We start from the raw sequence: 21,234 nt of genomic DNA on the forward strand, positions 1-21,234 counted from the left end.
GTGCAGAGGACACCCCTCCTGTTGGGCACGATCCTACTAAATGGGTTAAAGGTGGGGCGATTCTGGAGACTGAAAGGCCTTCACTCTGAAGTGGTCAGGTGCCACATCTATTATGATGTCATGGCTTGAAATTAACTGAAGAAGGGAGGTTTGGCCCACCCTGAAGTACTTCTAGCCAACATTCCCTGTTTTCCAATAAAGCACAGATATGCAAATAATAGTACATGAAATGATGGCTTTCACCCAAAGAGCCAGGTCAATGGGTTTGGTAGTTTCAGACTCTTTTCTCATTCATCATTTGCCAATAAAACAGCCTTCCCAGAGACACAAGCTGAGAAGGTTCGGCTGAAAGAGATTCCCCTCTAACGGAGTTGGCCCATGGGAGCCTCAGAACTGAGTTAGTACAGCTACAGGAACCAGGGCAATGGGGACAGAGAGCCAGGCACTTATTGGTCATGTGCACCCCCCGTTAGCCATGTTGATCTGGGAAAAGAGGGGAAAATAGGCCAATTAATTGTGGATCAAATTAAACCACATCCTGGACTCAGCCAAGAAAGAAAGGTAGAGGAAAGCAAAGTTGTTTCTGAGGCCTTCTACCTCCTCCCATAGATCTCCAGCTAAATGCAAAAAAGAAAAGGGATTTTTTCTTGTAGGAAGAGATGAAATATCAACCTTTATTAAAATAAATAAACAGCCAGCACTATAAACCACATAATAGAAAATGCAGGGGAATTTGGAAGAATATTGAAAACTGACAAACCTCAGAAGTTGGGCAAGATCGGATTTCTCTAAAGGCCAATATAGCATGCAGAAAGGCCCAATATATGGGAGTTGCAAGGTGTAGAGGAAATTGTGGGAACCTGTGGTACAGCCCAGAGGGTTTTCTTCTATCTCTGCCCCCATTTCCAGGGCTCCTGGGCAGACAGACCCTGGCCTGGAGAAACTTCCAGAAGAGAGTGTGGATTAGGGAGGGTAACAGTTTCAGTGGGTCACAGCCTACAGCAGCTATGACAAAAACATGTACCCCTGTGCATCCACCCACATATGCATCATTGTTGCTCTGCAGAAGAGACACCAAAAGGAGAGCAACAACAATTTACAGGCCTATGGGAGAAAGGTTTCCTGAATTAAAAGCTTGAAAGTACATTTTGAAAAAGCCAGAATACATCCCAAGATCAAATCAAGACATATCCTGGTGAATCACTAAACTTCAAGCCTAAAGAAGGACTCCTCTGGACACCCAGGTGGAGAAAGGCATTATCACCTAAAAAACATAATAAATAATAATAAAAAAAAAATAACACTCTGGCTTTGCCCCAAACTGACCACAGCAATGTTCAATGCCAGAAGACACTGAAGCAATGTCATCAATCCTGAGGGGGAAAAAAAAAACAAACAACTTTAGGTCACTATGTGTTTTAAATTTAATTTTTTTTTTTAACGTTGTATTTATTTTTGAGACAGGGAGAGACAGATCATGAACAGAGGAGGGTCAGAGAGAGGGAGACACAGAATCTGAAACAGACTCCAGGCTCTGAGCTGTCAGCACAGAGCCTGACACAGGGCTCGAACTCACTGACCAAGAGATCATGACCTGAGCCGAAGTCAGCTGCTTAACCCACTGAGCCACCCAGGCACCCCAAGTTACTATGTGTTTTAAACCCAGGTAGGTTGCTCCTCACCCCCTGCACACAAACAGGCAAGAAGATCCAGGCATTGTCAAGAATGCCACAGTTCATGGGGTGCCTGGGTGGTTTAGTCAGTTAAGCATCAGACTGGGCTCAGGTCATGATCTTGCAGTTTGTGAGTTCGAACCCTGTGTCAGGCTCTGTGCTGTCAGCTTGGAGCATGGAGCCCACTTCAGATTCTGTGTCTCTCTCTCTCTCTCTGCTCCTTCCCTGCTTGTTCTCTGTCTGTCCCCCTCTCTCTCTCAAAAATAAATAACATTTAAAAAAAATTAATAAAAAAGAAAAAAAGAATGCCACAGTTCAGGGAACACAGCACCAATGAGGTAGCAGGGCCAGGTGGGTGGAGGTGGTGGGGGAGGATGGAATCTGGTTAACACCGAAATAAACAAAAAATTTTAGAATTTGTCTACCAAAGCGTGGTTCTTAAGGGCAGCAACATGGACATCATAAGGGAGCTTGTTAGAAATCAAGACCCTCAGGCCCTACCTCAGACCTACTGCACAGGCATCTGCAATCTACCCAAACCCTCAAGCGATTCATATGCACTTTAAGGCCTGGGACTCATTAGGCTGGAATAAAGAAACCCAGTGAAAGAAGGGGAAGGCACTGAAGGGAGTGGAGGGCCAGGCAGAGCCCCCAGGGCAGGGAACAGAACACAGATGCTTCACACCTCCTCCGTATAAAAATAGTGCCTTAAGACATCCAGGGTTTGGGATGCAGGGAGTGGCAGGACCCCGGCAGACAATGGGAAATTTCAGAATCAGGGGAAAAAAAAAAAAATCGCATCTCCCCCTGCCTCCCAATAAATAAATAACCTTACAGAAATTGTTTCAGAAACTGAAAACCTGTAATGAAGAAAAAATATTTCTGAACTTCAGCAGTTTTTGAAGTTCCATTTGAATTTTTTTGTCTATTAAATTCAAATCAAATTAAACATATTGCTTTTAATTTAAAAATGTGTACAGTAACATTCTATTTTTGTAAAAGTGTTTCAATTTACCTAATTAGCTATCATTCTATCAGAGAAAGAGTGTGGTGATGATGTTCACCAAATGTTAATTTCTTCTCCGTGGTGGAAATGGGAAGTAATTTTTCTTTTTTTCTTTTTCATTTTCCTTTTTTGGGTACTTTTGTATATTACTTAATTGAAAAAAAAACAAATAATGGGCTTGAATTCACTTCACAAAAAAACCTTCTTAAAAAGCATAATCAGAAAGGCCTTTGTTTAAAATAACAAATTTCAATGATGTTCTAGTTAGTACTTAAATTGTATCAATCTTGAAAAAATAATTAAAATGAGATTAAAAGAAGTCAAATTAGGAGATAAGCTGGCTAAAAACTGAACTACTCTAGGCCCAACAGACCTAGATTTTCCAGTATCAGGATGTTAGGAAAATCTTGCAATGGTTTGCACTGAGAAGTTTCTCTGGCAGTTTGCAAAACCTCTGGCCATCTCTGGGGCTCTGGTGCCCTGGGCAAGTGCCTGAAGCCTCAGGGGCAGCCCATCCTAAACTTGCCCAGCCCAAGTGAGCTTACCAAGGCTTGCCTTAGCTTCTCTCTCCTCTGCTACCCTCTGCACCCCTAACACCTAGATATAGGAGAGCCTGCCCGTTGTACTCCCTTAGCTGCACAGTAAAACACTTTAAGCTCTAAGAAATGACTCAGAGCCACACCCCCAGACCACTGGTTTTCAAACTCTGATGATTCTCAGAATCACACCTGGAAACGGTTGTCCAAGTGGTCCTGATCTCTGCCCCCTAAAATGTGAGGAGTGAATCAGACTCTGTAGATGGTCCACGGTATCAGTGGACTTCGGTCTCGTTGCTGCTGGGCTGAGAACCCCTGCTCTCACATCTGCTGCTGCTGGATCTAATGAAAGATGTGGGATTATGCTACTCCCATCTCCAGAGGCAGCACAGGGCTCTGTGACTCTGCAGCTGAGTGTGATGGATAGGTAAGTCCATCAGGCTGTTGACAACACCGGTCCAGTAAAGGGTCTGCCAGCACTGAACGCACTTATCTCACAGACACCCAGATATGTGACTTACATTCCCCCTCTCAAGACACACTAAACTGTTACTAAGACAGTAACTACACTCAAGTTGTCTTCTAGATCAGCCTCATCTTTCCATAGCTGAAGCGACCGAAGACCAAGGTGTCAGGTGATGGCAAAGCCCTCCCTTGAGCCAGACCTTCTCCTGCTGGCCCTGTGCCTTTTCCACTTGTTAGGAAATACTGCCATGCGTTCTCATCAGAGGGGATGACCTCTGGAGGGAGATAATCCAACAACTCCTAGCGGTCACTTTCACTCTCCCGGTCTGCTAAGAGAAGATTCCACAGGCACTGCTGGCCCTGGAGAGATTACCCCTGGAGAGATCTGGAATTTCCAAGTCCTCTTTCTGGAAGCTGAACATGCCAGTGCACTCATTGAAATTCAGTCAATAATATGATGGAAGCTGCACCTGCCAAGGCCACACAAGTGTAGCAGTTAGGAGCACACGCACTGGGGCCAGCCTGCTTGGGTTTAAACCCCAGAGGTATGACTCAAGTACAAGTTCCTTAACCATCCTCCGTGCCTCAGTGTCCTTATCTGTAAAATGGGGATAATAATTACCTCTGCTCACAGGATGCATGAGGATTAAACGAGTTCATATATATATAAGTATGCAAAGGACCATGTCTGGCACATGGGAAGCTCTATGTGTATGTTCATTATTTGTATTCTCAAATTGTACTTACAGGTCTGAAGGCAACTACCCTCCTCTCCTCTTTCAGTTCCACACACCGAGCCAGTACTTTGTCTCGACCCACCCCCTCCACTTTCACTGCACAGTCTACTTCTTCCATGGCAGTCAGAACTCAGGCACTAAGTTTTGTCCTTCCCACTTGTCCCCCAGCTCTTCCCACAGTCCTGGGCATCCTGATTTCAGCAGAGTCTGAGCCCCTCGTGATCTCACCATGGACACGATAGTTGGCCGAGACCTCAGCCATTCCATTAGTAATAATTCTGTTAAGTAACTGTATCCTGTCAGCCTTGAGGAATGGGATGTCACCACCTGACATTGCCCTTGGTCCTGACCTAATCAACATTTTAATCCATAACGTGGAGGAAAAATATTTAACAGAATGTATATCAAATCAGGAAGTGACAGAAAGCTGGAAGAAATGACCGAAGTGCCAGCGAGCGAGCTAAGATTCGCTCAGATTGATCATGGGGGTTTGGAATTCTGGACTGAAGCCAAGAGAAGGTGCTCTTCAGACAGGACAAATGTACATAAATCAAGGAGTCTTGGCTCCTCAGCACACTCTGTGAAGAAGACCAAGGCATGCCAGCTGACTCTGTGCTTCCTGCCCTGATCCAGGACAGAGCTGCATCCCAGAAAGGGCCAGCTGAAGAGGTTCCTTCCAAAGAATCCTGTGCTGTTGTGGAAGCCATAAGATAATAAGAACATGAGTGACTAGAGTTTGCAGAGAATTCATTTTTCATGGATCCCCTCACCACCCTCACATTTCTGGCTTTATCTCTGCAAGTCACTGGCCCAAGAGATGCTAAAAGAAGGAATACCCTTGTTCTGGTTATTTTGGAAGGTCTAAGAGTGTGGGTTGGAAACCAGGAGGTGCATGTGATGGGAGCATAGCCTCCATAAGGATCAAGAAGGAGTAAGCCTGCTGTCCCTAGCTGTGGACAGAGGCTTTCAAGGCTGGGAAGGGAACAGATCAAGGACTCCTACTTTTGTTAGGCAACTGGACGCCTCAGGCTCTCTTCCACATGCCATTCCATGGCCCCATGAATCACAGGATAAGGTTGATGCAACAAGCAGAGGAAGCAAGGAGGTTGAGGAAGGAGTAAATTGAGTCAGCTCAGCCAACCAGCCCTCCCTTGTGCCTCCAGGCTGCTCCTGACCTGTTTCTGTCTTGACCTGGGACCAAGACGACTCCTGATCTCCAGAGTCTCCCACACAGAGCATAAGCCCCAAAGAGAAACGCAGATTAAATCTACAAGGGGGACCCTGTTTCAGCTGTCAGGGTAGCAAAGATGAAAACACTTGATATCACACTGTGGTTGGCATCAAACCAACTTTGTATCTCATGGTCAGAGCATTACGTAACACAATGTTTTAAAAGAAAGTTTGGCATCATATATCAAAATTTTAAATGCACACACTGTCTCATTCTATAACCCCGTTTCTGGAAACGTATCAGGCAGATACACTTGCATTCCTACAGAGCTCTCTATTGTACAAAGATGTTCACTATAGCACCATCCTGGGTTTTTTTTTTCTTTTTTTCTTTTTTTTTTTTTTTTTTGGTTGTTTTGTTTTTAGGCTTTAGCAGCATATTCCTCTCTTTCTATCATCATTTCTTTGTATTGTGGCAAAGCATATGTTATATGCTAATTATCAATTTAACTACTTGCAAGCATATAATTTAGCAGCATTAAATAGTTTCACAACCACCACCACCACTAAATATACCCAAAGCATTTTCATCATCGCTAACATAAAACTCTGTGTCCATTAAACAAGAACTCCCCATTCCCTTTTCCTCCTTGCCTCATAACCTCTCTTCTTTTTTGTCCCTGCACATCTGCCTATTCTAGGTACCTTACATAAGTGAAATCATAAGTATTTTTCCTTCTGTGTCTGTCTTCTTTCACTTAGCATACTATTTTCAAGATCCATCTATGTTGCATCTATCAATATTTCATTCTTTTTTATGGGTGAATAGTATTCCATTGTGTAGACATACCACATTTTGTTTCTCCATTCATCTGATGGACATCTGGGTTGTTTCCCCCTATTTTAGCTACTGTGAATAATGATGCTGTAAACATTTTTGTACAAAATGTTGAGTCCCTGTTTGAGTCCCTGCTCTCAAGTCTTTTGGGAAGTATTCTTTTTAATGGCAAAAAGATTGGAAACAAACTAAATAGCTATTAATAAGGGATTAGTAAAATAAGTTATTGCATATCCACACATTAGAATACCATCCAACCCTTTAGAATGAGGCAGGCTTATGAATTCTGGTATGGAATCATCTAAAGGATATTACATTAAAAAAAAAGAGGAGGAAGAGGAAGAAGAGGAGGAGGAAGGAGAGGGAGGGAGGGAGGAAAGGAAGAGGAAGGGAGGGAAGGAACAGCATGGACAATGGCAGTAGCAGGAGGAACTGAGTGCATGCCCGATTTACAGACTGTCTCTGGAAGGCTCCACAGGAACCTGTAAGAGCAGTGCTCAGGAGGCCACTGGGCCCAGGGTCAGCAGTGAGGAAAGACATTCTTCACTGTATGCCCTTTGTACTATTGGAAATATTTTAATGAACTGAATGTTTTGCCTTCTGAAAATTAATCAATATGCTTTTTAATTGGCATGTGATCTCTTAAGATTTTAAATTTGGTCACAGGTCCATCAGAAGGTGGGGTGTGTGACAGCCAGGAGGCTGCGGAACAGCCCTGGAAAATGGAAGCAAATGACCGTCTGGCATTAATCGCTTCAAGTCCTAGAAACATCACTGCTTCCCCATCTTCAAACACTGAGCTCACTGTCAAAAGCCTCCCCGGTGCCTTGTAGTCTCTCAATTCTAATCCCCATGTTTCTTCTTTTCTTCCACCTCTCCCTAGAAAAGCCATTTTGAGAGAGGCAAGGTGAAGGATGTGGGCTCACCCCGCTGGAAAGGGAGGCCATCGAGTGGGGCTTCAAAGTTGCAGGGACACCCTGCCCCGGGGAGGGTCATGCTCCATCAATAGAGACTCCCGGCAACCTCCTCCAGGCTGGATGTGTCGAAAAGGTTTCTGCTCAGAGCCAGTGGAACAGACCTCACAGGATGATAATCAAATCATATTTTTGAAAATGAGATGAGGAGAGGGGAGTCAGAACAAAAGCCAGTGAAAAGAAAAATAAGTTGGAAGTCACAGAAATTGGCACTCTGTATTCTAAGGACTTCCTGGCTCCTAGCAGGGTTTGAGATTAGTGTTGATAATAGCTTCACCATAGGATCACAAAAAAATCAATGGAATTGGGACCGAGGCAGGATCCATTTATCTTCTTGGGGTGAAATAGAAGGTGTGATTTTAAAAAGACAAATTATACCGAATGCGTGTAATTGATGTGCATACACAGAACCGCGCAAGGAAGGCCAACCGCACACAATTGCACAATATCAGGCATTATTCTCATCAAGAATTTCTTGTAACAATGCCAACCCCAGGGCACGGTTCAAGTACTCCGGAGAGTAGTACTAGGAATTGAGTTCTAGAATATGCTGGATGATTGCTGCATGGTTAATTATTTGTTTGAAAGGGCAATGCAGAACACTGAAAGGAAAAGCCAATTTGCAGGTCCTGCTTTATAATGAAACTACTTGGTTGGGACAGGACTCCAGGGATTACTTAATCCATCCCTGTGCCTCTCATTTGAATGGACTGTCTACACCTCACGTGAATTCTCCCCCTTAGTTTAAAAGCCTTTATTTAAGTGAGTGTCACCTCTTTGAACTAGATATATACTCTCAAGGGCAGGGATGATGGCCTCATCACCTTTATGGTATCAGTACCTGACACACAGAAGATTCTCAAAGATGTTTTATTTATTAATTGATTAATTAGTTAATGAAGTAAGATTAATATCCTGTTTTTCAACCCAATAAGTCTATCGTAAGCCCAGTTCAGTGCTGGCTATTTTACAGCGGGCTTTCTTGTCCAGTTGACAGCGCTGAGCCAGGCTGGGTGGGTTCAAGTCAGCCCTCGGAGAGGTAAATGCCCGGAGAGGGGGTAGGCAGGGACACAGAGGAGAGTGAGGCCAAGTGCTGCCCGGCGTCTGGGGATCAGACAAGGACATCCCCACAGAGCTTCACTGTGCGTCCGCAGCCGATGAACTTCACGTCTCCGGAGACAGAATGGGGAGCAATACCTCACAGTACCCGAAAGGCGAGGAAAAGAGGGTTTGGGTCCAGAAGAAGTCCCTCTCCTGGCTAAACCAAAGCCACTGCTTCAGAGCCTTCCTCGAGCCTTCCAGAAAGGCAATCAATGTTAGCACACGGCAAAAGACCACCTGAAGCCAGAGGCCGTCAAGGCTCTCTCGTGGTGCCACCCAGCATCCAGTTGAGAGGCTTATTCTGCCCCTCGTCTGGGCCCAAGGGCTGCCAGGAACCCTTTTCAGTCTTCTCCTTTTCGCCACACCAGGCCTGGCTGGGCCCTGCCCCCTCCTTTGCAAGGAGGCAGAAGGGGGAGCACCCTCCCCACCTCCGCTGCTACCTTAAGGTGAACCCACCACAGCCGCGGTGCTGGCCGGACCCAGTGGGAGGCAGCCCTTGCCCTTGGGGGCTCTCAGACCACGTCTTCTCTCCACATGGTTGACTTCACCCTGTGCAGATCAGAGTCAGACCGGCTCTTTCAAATATTTCTTCTCGGCCTACAAATTGTTCTTTCTAGTCACAACCTCCTTCCCTTAGGATATAAAGCTGATCAAATCTTCCCCATGCCAACAACAGCAACATCAGTAACCAAAACAAAAACCTTCTGGCATGCTGATTTCCCCTCAAGCCCTCTTTTTTCTCTTCTTTTTCTTTTTCAATCTGCATGGAACTGCTTCCTCTTCCTCAACCCACTCAGCCTTCCAACTCAGGAAAGGACTGCCTCCATCTCCTGAAACTAAAGGTCACCAGTGATGGTCCAGGCATGCAATCACCTCCCTCATCACCCCTCTCAGCCAGGTGGCCAAGCCCGCCATCGCTGACCGGTCCTCCCTTAGGTGTCCTCCAGGCACCTGTGCTTCATCAGACCTTCTCCGCTCCCCCGACCTCTCCGCCTGCGACTTCTGTGCCTCCCTCGCTGGCCTGTGCCCCTCCTCCTGCTGCTGTCATGTCCCTCAACTTCTCTCTGTCCACTCTCCTTTCCTTCCTCTCTATGTTCCCTTTCTTGGCAATCATATCCCAATTTAATTCAAAAACTAGTATGAAACACCAGGCACAAGGCACTGTGTTAGACACTGTTGGTGTCGTGGTGAGTTGTAATTCTTTCCAAAACCTGACAGACAAATGTCAGACGGGGGGTGGGTTCAGACTGATAAATGGATGATTTAATATACTACATGAAGAAGACTTTCAGGCTCAAAATGGGGAGAGCAGGCCCCAAGACACTCCCAATCTTTCAGGTCAATTATCATGATGTCAGACAAACAGCAGAAGTTCACGACACCCTTTCTCCAAACGAATACTGAACGATAATCCAGTGTCAGAGTAGGGGAGAGGAAGATGCACCAGGATGGATGAAAGAACCCACTCGAGCTTAGGACATGCTTTCCCTGACTCAACTACCCGAAACGGAATCTGCCAGAGAAAAAAGGCAGTAAGTGCCACCCTCCGTCCCTGTGTCAGAGGCTCCAGGCTGCCACCAGTGAGGAGCTGGGCTATGCTAAAGATCAAGCAAGTTTCCATTTCACCCGTTATGCTCTCTTCCCTTCCCAGAACACAGCTGCACAGAACAGGGCCGCCCAAGACCTGCAAGTGGCATCAAGCATCTGACAGCTGCTGGCCAAAGCGGGAAGCACTCGCGGGAAGGGGTGAGGTTAGAAATGCCCAGAAGTGGTACTGGCAGGGAACCGTAATTTTCTCAGACTGCATCAGACCAGAAGAAACAAAGAACCAGATGCTGCAGGTCAAAGGAATATGCCCCTGCTCAGAGCAGAGACACATCAAGGGAGACATTTCAGATATGGGCAAGTAATGGGGACCTCTGCAGCTAGTACAGAAATGAGAAGGGGTGAAATCACCCGAAAGTGGGCAGAAAGAGAGTCCCAGGACAGACGTACTCACGCTGTCTGTGGAACCTCACCAAGTCCCACCAAAGTGCATCATGTTCAAAGGAGAAGGAAAAACACCACATACGCCACAATGGGAACATCATTCTGTAGACTCAGAGGAAGAGCACACCTCTAAAAATGAGATGCCCTGCAATGCAGAAGAAAAATTCAGGAAAATGTACACTTTTTCAGTAGTGTGCAAGAAAGCATGGCTTCTAAGTCACAGGAGCAGAAAGTCACAAGAAGGCACAATCTGCAGGATGAGATGGAAAAGAAGATGCTTTCCAAAGGGAAAGATAGCAAGGGAACTAAAAATGCAATCACAGAAACAAAGCCACTTTGCAGGCAGGGAAGGCTAGCAGTGAAGCTTCAGGATATGAAGTCAGTAACACAGAAAACAAATGGGAAAGAAATTAAAACAATATGGCAGAAGGTGAAAGAGCTGGAAAATAGAGAATGAAGAGCCACATGCAGATAATGAGGATTCCTAAAATAGAATCCACAAATGAAGCAGAAGAGAAATGAAAGATATAATGTAATAAAATGTTACTGAGCTGAAGATAAAGGCCTGTGTGTACAGACAGATGGGCTCACCAGGCAAAGTCAGCAAAAAGCGACCCTAGACACATCATGGAAAATAATCAAGATAATGTTGGAGAGAGAAAGCCGTCTGCTCGCAGGTTGAATAGGTGGCTTCAGACATCTCTGACATAGAACAGACCTGAGGGTAGAGGAGAACACGGGCAGTAACATAGAGGACCTTTCCAGTCAGGGGGAAAGACAGAGTCACAAGTTAGCTGCTGGAAGACAAAGTAAATCCCTACCTTATGCCAAATCCCCAAAATGAATCTCTATTGGATTAAATACTTAAATGAAAATTTAAGCCATAAAAATAAATATGGCAAAACACAGATGAATATTTGTAAGTTTGGGGGAGAAAGAACTTGCAAAGAGGGAACCAGAGGGAAAAGCACATAAGGAGAAAGACTGATAGAATAACTACAGAAAAATGTTAAGGTTTGCTGCAAAAATGCTGTTCTAAATCAAATGACAAAACAAGGGGAAAAAATGAAATATATATGAAGGTTTGTATCATTCAAATCAATAGAAAAATGGGTAAAGACTGTCAACAGGAGATTAACAAAGATGAAATACAAACAAGTATTTAGTCCAACTGGTAATCAAATTTAAAAATCTAAATTCAAACAGCTAAAATTTAGCACTTTTCAGCTATCAGACTAACCTAAAATCAAAAGAATTATAAGGACCATGGTGGGAACAGTCAGGGGTCACTCATGGTCATCCAGGATCTGAAGGATCCATCAGTACAGCATCTCTGAATGGCAACTGGAAATTTTTATCAAAAGTCTTAAAAATGGGAAAAAATTTAATCCAAGAATTCTGCTTAGAATTTATCTTTAGAATAGCATCCATTAAGTTATCAAACATATGTGAACAAGGAACTTCATCAGGTATTATTATAACAGCAGGAGAAAAAAAGTGAAATGACCTAGAGGTCTCAGTTCAGTGAAATGAGTCACTGAATTTAATATAAGGCAAGTGTTAACATGATAACACAGGCACCCACTGACATGGAGGGGGAAACAATACATTGTTAAAAAAAAGTCATAAAAGTATATGCCACCATTTTTTATTAAAAAAATACACACACACACACACCATATGCCGAAACATTACTAATAGTTACGTCTAGATAGCAAGACGACAGATTTTTTTCCTTTATGTTTACTTGTATTTCTATTTTTTTTACCATGAATATGAATTATGCATGAATTATTTCCAACTTGTTTTAAAATACAATTAAAATGCCCTAGAGTACAATTCCTGGGTCATGTGATAAGCACATCTTTAGTTTTGTAAGAAACCATAACACCCTTTTCCAGAATGGTACTGGCAATGTGTGAGGGATAGAGTTTCTCACATCCTTGTCAGCATTTGCTGTTATCACTACCTTTAATTTTAGCTATTCTGATAGGTGTGCAGTGATATTTCATTGTGGTTTTAACTGGCATGTCCCTAACAAGAAATGGTGTTGAATACCATTTCATGTGCTTATGGTCCATCTGTATAAAAATGAAAATTTAAGTTCACACAAAAATTTGTACATGAATGTTCATAGCAACATTATTCATAATTGCCAGAAACTGGAAACAATCCAAATCGTCTCTCAACAGGCTAAACAACCTAGAGTACATCCATACCATAGAATACTACTCAGCAATCAAAAGGAACACACTTTTGATACATACAATTTGGATGATCTCAGCTGAATTACGCAGAGTGAAAACAGCCAACCCCTAAGGGTTAGAGACTATATAATTCCCTTTATACAGAAATCTTGAAAATACATAATTATAAAGATGGAGAGTAGACTGGTTGCCAGGGTAAGGGAGAAGGAGGAAGAAGAGAATAAGCTATGGCTATAAAAGGGGATCACTAAGGATGCTTATGATAAATTGCTCTGTATCTTGACTGTGGTGATGGTCCTCTGATTCTACACATGTGATACAATGGAATAGATCTAAATACACACACACACACACACACACACACACACACACACACACACACAAGTGAGTGCACGTAAAACTGGTGAAATCTGCATAAGATCAATGGATGGCACTGATCAGTGTTAATTTCCTCCTTGTGACATTGCACTACAGTTATGCAAGATGTTCTCACTGGGGAGAACTGGATGAAGGGCACATAGGTCCCTCTGTATTATTTCTTATACCTGCCTAAGAATCTATAATTTTCTCAAAATAAAAAGGTAAAAAAGACAATGGGACATAAAAACATACAGTGAAGATACAACAAAGTATGTGTCAAACCATAGTTAGGCTGGAACACTGGAAGTTAGAGAGGCACAGTGGGAATTCTGTCCCACAAGGGATTCAGGGAGGCCTCCTCAAGAAAGGTTGACTGAGGAATCTGGAAGGATTGCAACCAGCAAGAGCATTCTCAGGCACAGAGCAACAGAGGATGGGGATATAGCCTGAGATCCTGTGATGACTGTATCTCTGGGAGGGCAGACAGGGACAGAGGATGCCCTGGGAGGGCTAACTTTTTTCCCCATGTTGTCATGCTGTTTTGCTTACTTATCATATCATTCATTTATTTATTCATTCACTCATTTGTTCAACAAATATTCTCCATGGGACAGACAGTACACCATGCCCTGGGGATAAAATGACAAGTAAAATTAGACCAACCTTGTCCACCCCACTCCAGCCAAGATCTTGATGGGGAGATATACAAACAGAAACATCAAATACATTATTGTGTGATAAATGCCATGACAAGGTATGCACAGATATGCACAGGGTACGTGTATGGCAGAGGCATCCAAATCTGGAAGAGGTGGCATCTGGGCTAAAACCAGAAGCATGAGTGACAGCAAGCCAAATGAGGAAAAAATGGGGGAGGATGGCCTTTGAGAGAAAAGGAATCAATGGTTTATACAAAGACCCAAAGGTAAAAAACGTGTGTCACAACTGGGGAAACCCAAGACGTTAAATGCAGCTGGAAAGCTCATCAAACCCAGGATCCCATAGCATCCTGAATGCCATACTAAGAAGTCTGACTCTTAGGACGCTGGGGAAACCCCTGAAATCTTTTCCACAGGAGAGGCTCACGATCAGAACTGGGTTATGGGAAGATCATTCCGAGTGCAGAATACACCGGGGTGCTGCAGGGAATCCCAGCTCCAGGACAACACCATACAGCCCTCCGGAGCTCTCACACGGAGCTTCCTGGCTCCCCGTGCTGTGGTCAGCGCATGTCCCCTCAGGAAGCACTGAGTTCTGATGGTTTATGGAGTCCTGAGCTCCTGGGCCAAGCTCTCTCCCATCCCCGATCAATTGCTCCCTGTCACAAGCTGATCTTGCTCCAGTTCTTTACTTTCTGGATCATAAAGTTGTCCTCTGTGTGACTTAGGAGGCTCTCTGGTGCCGGGCATTTATAACCCAGAGATACCTGTGCAGTCAGCAGCCCCCATTAGTGTGCTGCTTGACAATTTAGCTGTCCCTTCTGAGGCCAGGATTAGATCTATCTGTTTCCCCAGGTCTTGCTCGCTTGGCATGGGGATGAGACTGGATGGCTTCCTAGGCTGTGCTTTGGCAGCAAGGGCAGCCGGCAGCCTGTGCTGCTGTGCTTAGAAAGAGACAGGGCAAGCACTGCAGATAGGCAAGCTGGCAGTGCAGGCATGCAGGGGCGGGCGCACAGCACCCTTTCTGGCCAAGCAGGCATCATTCTGGACTGTGAGATGCCTGCTGGGGACAAGTGTAATCTGGACAACGGCTTTCAGAAGAGGATAGGGGCTGGTGGAATGGGGGGAGACCACCAGTCAGTCCCAAACCCGGTGAGAACCAAGAGGCAGAAAACCACAGATAGGCTCCTCTCACGGGCGGTATCCAGGGACCACAAGAGCAGGACCAGTGTGGTATGAGGAAGAAGGGGGCCTGCATGATTCTGTTCCATCTGCTGTCTCACTGCAGGTGGATAGATGAATGAGACAGGTCTCACCCTCCGGGAGCTCCCAGCATAATGGGGGTATGACAAGACACTGGGGCTCCACCCTGCCACCATCTGACTCTATACACTCTGTTTTCTGTTGGAGGCAAAATGTTGACGCTGTGGGCCGAAGAGATTTTGAGGGCATCACATCAGCAGCCCAAGCACTAGCAAAGATCCCTTTCACTATGTCAGAATCATTTTTTGCTCATGTTCAAATGTTTACGGTAGTGTCTGGAACATAGTAGATGGTCAGTCAAAACTGGTGGGATGTTTGTCTTGCTGTAACCCCTTTGTCTCAGGAAACAGGAACACAAGCAGCTTGCTTTCATCTCACTGACCTAGTCCTGGGACCAGAGGGAAGTTTGGAGCAAGCATCGTTTGCCACATGTATGGGGACACCTGTCCCAAAGGCGTCACCAAGTTCTCATAAGCTTGCGGCCTGAAGTGAGAGATGCCTACAGAGCTGGGAGAGAGCAGATCTCAGGCCTTCATTTTCACCCCAAGGCAGCCTATTTGCTCCCTGGACCACCCCCTCAGGTTCTGGGATGGTGTCTTGGCACCATAAATCACAGGCTTCTACAGCCACAGTGTCTCACTTTAGGTCCCAACTTTGAGCTCATTTAAAATATGACCTTTAAAAAAAAAATTACAAGGAAAAAAAAAAGAAAAGAGAACAAGTCAGTTTTTCCTCACAGGGAGCCTGGGATTAAAGTTTCTACAATGCAGCTGGAAAACGTAGAGGCAGAGAGAGTCACAGGGAGAAACGGATAACTGGAAAAAAACAGCCCTGGAAACAGGCCTGCTTCCAGACTCAGCCATGGAGGGAAAGTCCCAAGAAAGTAACTGCACACTGCAACTTGGAGGAGAGGAGAATTTCAACACAGACAGCGGAGCTGTGCAAATAACAGAGGTGTGGCCTTGTGTGAGGGTTCCTTGTGGGCTCCTTGAGGTTGTGACATTTGAACTGTAATGTGACTTAGGGAACGAGGGGGAAGGAAGGGAGGCATGAGCCAAGCAGAGGGATCAATGCTGGAAAGGCCTCTAGTCAGAAGAGCACAGGGAGGGGCAGGCACGGAATGGGAAGCCGGCCCACAGGAAGGGCAGCCAGCAAGGGGGACAGCGGTATACACGGGAACTAGGGGTGAGGCCGGCAATCCACACAGCTCTGTGGGGCCAGTGTGGCACAAGTGGTGGCTTAAGGTTCTGAGAATTCCCTCTGGACCCCCTCATTTGGAGGGCTGCAAAGGAGCAAGCTGAAAGGGTCTTTTTAAACCTCTTTTTTATTTTCCAGGGCTAACACCCTTCTGGAAAGATAAGTCATAGGGCTCCACTCTGAAGCAGGCAAAGAATTCAAATACCAAGGCTTTACCCCTACTCCCATTCCAATTTCGAGGAAGACCAGTCTTGGCCGGAAGCATTGAACAAAGTTCCAGACAGAAAGTAGACATATTTATCTCCCTCAAAGACAATGTACAGACCCAGATGAGCTTTCCTCTTCCCCCAGGTACAGAAGGTGGAGGTGGGTAGTGACCCAGCACTCCAGGTGTGGCTCAGGCAACGTGGGCAGAGAGTCCCGGAGGAGCCACCCACTGCCCTTCAGAGAAACAGGAAATTTGCGCTGAGCTACCTTTGTTAAGAGTCACCGCAATGAAAAGAAATGAACAACGGGGCAAATACACAAACTCACTAACAACTGTCCGAAAAATAAGAAAGAAATACAGAAACATAACATGAAAAGAAAGGGAAAAAGAGCTCAGTAAGGAAGAAAATATAGTCCAAGAAATAAGCGTATCCACAAGGATTCATTCTCAGACGAATTCAATAATACAAAAGCTCAAAACCAGACGATAAAACAATAGAATAAAATTAGAAAGGGAGATGGCAGAGTTAAAGAAACAAGCTACAGATCAAGATAACAACATCATAAAATTAATAAAGCACAAGTGGCTACAGAGTTGATCCAGTTTAAGATCATGTAAATACATAAAACACAGATGATTAGCAAAGAAAAGGCTCAAAATAATCTATGGAGGAAAACTAGTATTCCTAAACTAGAGGTCCCAGCCAAAAAAAAAAAAAAAAAAAAAGTGCCTACTCTGCTCAGAGAGCTAATAGGAAAAAATTTTTCTGAAAATGAAGGAATAATCAGCACAACCTGGTGGAGTTCCTAAATTCAAAGGTAAAAAAGTATTCAAGCAGCAGATGGAGCGAGCAGTCACTCTAAGGGGAAGCATAGGCAAGCCCCAGACTTGTCTATAGTGACATTCGCAGGCAGGTATCCTCATGGATGTAGAACCTCAGGTAACGAAGAGTCCTTCCACAGGGAACAATTACTTGATAATGAAATTCAATCAACCAAGAGATAAATCCAAATAATGAGTTCAGCATGGAGAAGCTGTGATGGGGCGACTGGGAGTCATGACAGTCTCTTAAATATAGAAAGAAAATGAAAACATTCTGAAGTTGTTATAAACCTTATCATGAAAGAGTAATTTTAAAAAATTAACAAAAACTAGGAGGGGAGGAAGGGGAAGAGAGAGAAGAAATAGAAGTACACCAATTTCTTTATCTTTCATAGAAAGGGGTTAACTGTCAGCTACTTAAAACTGAAATAGGAAATTTAGAACAATAATTCTAGTTTCATCGTTTTTATAATATTCTTTCTTAATCTTAAGAGAACCTTTCAAGAAATAATATATTTTGTGCTGAAGAAACACAAAATGGAGAGATTTCCTCCGTTTTGTATTCATTTCTTTCTCTTCTGTTACATTTTTTAAAATTTTCTTATGTTTATTTATTTTTGAGACAGACAGAAACAGAGCATGAGTTGGGGTAGGTTCAGAGTGAGAGGGAGACACAGAAGCCGAAGCAGGCTCCAGGCTCCAAGCTGTCAGCACAGAGCCCAACATGGGGCTCAAACCCACCAACCGTGAGATCATGACCTGAGCCGAAGTCGGATGCCTAACCGACAGAGCCACCCAGGCACCCCCTCTTAGTTACATTTAAAGAAAATTAAATTACTGTTTTCAAGATTTAGCATTACCATAGTTTCCTAAAATTAGCTCTAACTCTCCATCTCTCTTTCCAGTCACAGTGAAGACAGATTATACAGACATATATATAAAATGGTGTTGACCTAAATTTAACAATGGTAGTTTCTGGATTTTTTTAAGTCATGTTTTATTTTACTCGCTATACTTTTTTCTTCTTTTCTTTTCTGGAATGTCAATAAAAATGTGTCACCTTAATAAAAACAAAGTCACTTTTCTAAAAATATAAATGTCACACAAAAAGGAGATCAATACATGTTGCATAAGTTAAAGTAATAATTAGGATTTCCATGTTAGTAATTCTCATTTACTAGGCCCCTACTTACTAAAACATTTTCAGAAACTCCCTCTCCACAGTTTTTATTTTATTTTATTTTATTTTATTTTATTTTATTTTATTTTATAAATAAAATAAAAGATAAAGACAGCAAGAGCACAAGCAGGGGAGAGAGGCAGGGGGGGAGACGGAGAGAATCTCAAGCAGGCTCCATGCTCATCAAGAAGCCCCACTCAGGGCTTGATCCCACAATCCTGGGATCATGACCTGAGCCAAAACCAAGAGTTGGACACTCAACTGACTGAACCACACAGGCTCCCCCTCCACAGTTTTGAAAAGGCATCTGTAATTCTCCTGCTCTCGCGCAGTAAACGCACACGCTAATTCGTTTTGTTGTTGTTGTTGTTTTGCCTTATTTTACCTTCCAATCAAACATTCAAAGCCCTTCTTACTTATATCACCTGCTACTTGGGCCCTGATGCTACAGACATACACTAATTGGGAAGTTTGAAACATTTTCAGGAGTCTTTATGTGATCAGCTCAGAAGAGCCCCGGGGGTATCCAATTCCTCAGCCTGCTCACTAGCGTGGCAGGACAGACAGCCAGAGTTCCTCAGCTCCTGGCCCGGAACCCAGATCCCAAGTCACGCACATCTCAGTCCCCTTCCCGGAGCAGACTCAGACCAGGAAGGCATCACACGCCCCCCTCCAAGACTGTGTTGTGAAGCGTCTGGTACCGCTCCGCCTTCCACTCACTCTCTTTTCTCCTACCACCCACCAGTTCCTCTATTTCTAAATTATCTCCAGCAGCAGTGACTCAAAACCTGAGTATCCTGGAACAGAAATTGTCAAAGTATACAGAAATAAATCCAAGGATACCAGAATTTCATAAAAAGAGAATCTGTGTTTGGGGAGGGATTACTGTACACACAAATCCCTGTAAGTAATACAAGTGAAAACCACGTGGATATGGCTACCTGAATGCTTGTACCGTGTGTCTGTCATAGCCCATCCAGCTAGCATCCATTAGCAATAAGCAGGAGGGTGAGGGGGCAGGCATCTTCTGGTATTGATAGTCCTATTTTCAGGGTAATGGTGCATTCATTTACTGTGGTTGCTCTTATTAGGGCAGTTAGCACTTCAAGACACAATTTATAGAACCTGACAGTGATTCGTTCTGCTCATGTTTACTCATTTCATTAGGCTAACTGCTCCTCTTTGAAAAAAATATATCATTAGGCTGTTCTATGACTATGGTCACACACATTAAGCTGAAGACATAGGGAGGCCAGCATACTATTCATTTATTTGCTCATCACATCCCATTAGCATCTCTTGAGGTCTCGCCCATTTGGTGCCCAGCTCTGAGCCCACCACTTTGGATGCATTCTCTTTCTACCACAACAGCCCCGCTGGGTGGAGACACAGGGCTACAGGCTTATTAGAGTGAAGAGCGAGGACTGCCTCCCCAACCCCCAGCCGCTCCGATCTCAGGGGAGGACAGCTCCCGCGTGGCTACCAGCTCAGGCTCTGGAATAAGGCCAAGCTCCATAATTCCTGTCCAGCCTCAGACATGCTAGTCACAGTTCCGGGATTCAAGGTCCTCCTTAAATCAAACATTCACCTGCTACTTGGGCCCTGATGCTAGAGACAAAATGGAGCTGACGGAAGTACCTACTCCAAATCTGCTCGGGCTCCCCTAATAAAACACCACAAACTGGGAGTCGAAACAACAGATACTTATTTTCTCACGGTTCTCGAGGCTAAAGTCTAGGACCAAGGTGCCAGCAGGTGCGAGCTCACTCCTGAGCTTGCAGATGGTACTTTCTCACTGTGTCCTCACACGGCCTTTTCTCTGCACATGCATGGAGAGTGAGCTTGTTTCCCTTCCTCTTCTAATAAGGACATCAATCCTATCAGATCAGGTCCCCATTCTTAAGATTTCCTAACCTTAATCACATTTCTTAAAGACCCCATCTCCAAACACAGTCACATGGAAGGTCAGAGCTTCCACATGTGAATTTTGTGGGGACATAATTCAGTATGTGATCAATCAATGAGTTAATGCACATAATGCACTTAGGAGGATGGTGCCTATACATACTACACGCTTAATAAATGTTAGCAATTATTACTACTGATATTGTTGTTTTCAAAACATTGAGTCATGATAGACTAATGTTTGAAGAACAGCGAGTGCCCAATATTTCATGGTTAAAGTTCCCTCCAGGTGAGTGTTTGGATGAGGTGTATACAGTAAGAAAGAAAATGTCGTTCATCTTAAGATCAGGTTAGAACAGCTATTCCTTCACTTAGACCTGCTAGAAGTGACAAAGCTGTATGCACACAGGGAATAAATGTAATGTGGCGAGATTTTCACAAAGATTAAATTTTCAAAGATTTCATAAAGATGAAATTCTTAAATGTGTAAGTTCTGAGATTGTATTTTTTTTTCTCTTTTTATTTTGGAAACATGTAATGAGGCTGTTCTAGAATTGTGATGACACACATTGAGTTGAAGACAAAGGGATCCTCTGCTTTGTCCTTGTTTTGGTGTTAAACTAACCTCCCTTTAAGAAATGATGTACCTGGGTGGCTCAGTCAATTAAGAGTCTGACTTTAGCTCAGGTCATGATCTCATGGTTTGTAAGTTCAAATCCCGCATCAGGCTCTGCACTGACAGCTTGGAGCCTGGAACTTGCTTCAGATTCTGTGTCTCCCCCTCTCTCTGCCCCCTCCCCTGCTTGTGTGCTCTTTCTCAAAAATTAATAAATAAACATTTTTTAAAAAAGAAATGATGCACCGACAATTGAGGGAAGCTTTCATGTTCTTGTTTGGGCTGTGTGTGTGTGTGTGCGCGCACGCGCATGTGTATGCTTTAATAT

General features: G+C 44.1%; 1 protein-coding gene across 3 annotated transcripts in view; it reads right to left on the reverse strand.

Annotated features, from left to right (window-relative positions):
- Positions 1-21,234, reverse strand: part of EPHB1 (EPH receptor B1) — a 323,054-nt gene that overhangs the window by 215,067 nt on the left and 86,753 nt on the right. The gene's annotated exons all lie outside the window — the stretch shown is intronic.

The sequence above is a fragment of the Panthera leo genome, chromosome C2, assembly GCF_018350215.1.
Source record: "Panthera leo isolate Ple1 chromosome C2, P.leo_Ple1_pat1.1, whole genome shotgun sequence".
NCBI classification, from domain to species: Eukaryota; Metazoa; Chordata; class Mammalia; order Carnivora; family Felidae; genus Panthera; species Panthera leo.